Genomic DNA, 1,203 nt, shown 5'->3' on the forward strand with positions numbered 1-1,203 from the left:
ACATGCATTTGAAAAGACATGCAAACCATCTGCTGGGAGAACTAAAGATTCAAGCAGAGAAAAAAGTACTTTGAGTTTTGGAGTAATCAAGGCAAGAAAAGTCAGCTGATCAGAGAAAACTCCCTTCTAGGACTGAAAATTAAATGGAACCAATGAGCTTTATGCTTGCTGGTGACCACCTGGATCTACTTATAAATGGAATTAAGAGAAATGCAGCAATGAGCACAGCGGCCAAGTTTGGACATGTTCTATTGGCACCCATTGACTCTGAGATGTGATAAGAGGGAAGGCTGCCTGGTCTGAAGTTGAGTGAGTTGTGTGAATTCCTGAGCCAAAATGCAGGGAGCTAGCCTATAGGGGATAGGACTGGGAGTGAAACGGATGGATCACTGTCACGAAGTGCAAGGAGGTGTCTGTGAGCTCCCAAACTTGCAGCTAGTACCCATTTGACTTTGCTTGGATGGCTAGGAATGAGCTGACTATAAAACATGATCAGATGAAGATAAAGATGTTTGATATGCCTTAGTAACTGTCACTTGCTACAGTTTTATGAACTGTACCTTTGTGCCTATTGAAAGTCAGAAGCAAAAGAAGTAGAATGAGTAGCTGAAAAATAAGGCCTTGGTAATAGAAACAATGATGGAGATAGCATGACAAAATTTTGCAAGACCAATGACTCATGCATTGCAAAGACCCTTTTGTCAGCAACATAAAAGGTGACTATGGTTCTGTGGTTTGGGTTAATGCACTGAGCTGCATAGCCATTTGAACCTCAAGGTTGGTGTTTCAAGCTCACCAGCTACTCCTCAGAAACCCTATACAGAGTTGCTATGGGTCAGAATTGACTTGGCAGCACTTAACAACAAAAACAACAGCAATGACACAGTGGTCTCCTGGTGTGGTGCTGTAGGATCAGCATTAGTCTGAGAATATTAAGTTTAAATCCACCAACTGCTCCTCCAAATCCTATAGATAGGTTCACTATGAGTCAGTGAATTAAGAGAATATCTGAAGAACAGATTTTATACATTAAACACTAAAGACCAAAGACCAGAAGAGTTGTGAGATGACATCAAGAACATCATACATGAAGAGAGCAAAAAGTCATTAAGAAGACAAAAAAGAAGCAAATGGAAGAAAAGAGGAGGTCCAAGAGCTGAACAGAAAATTTCAAGGATCGGCTCGAGAAGATAAAGGAAATAT

Source organism: Chrysochloris asiatica, unplaced genomic scaffold (genome assembly GCF_000296735.1).
Source record: "Chrysochloris asiatica unplaced genomic scaffold, ChrAsi1.0 scaffold00646, whole genome shotgun sequence".
NCBI classification, from domain to species: Eukaryota; Metazoa; Chordata; class Mammalia; order Afrosoricida; family Chrysochloridae; genus Chrysochloris; species Chrysochloris asiatica.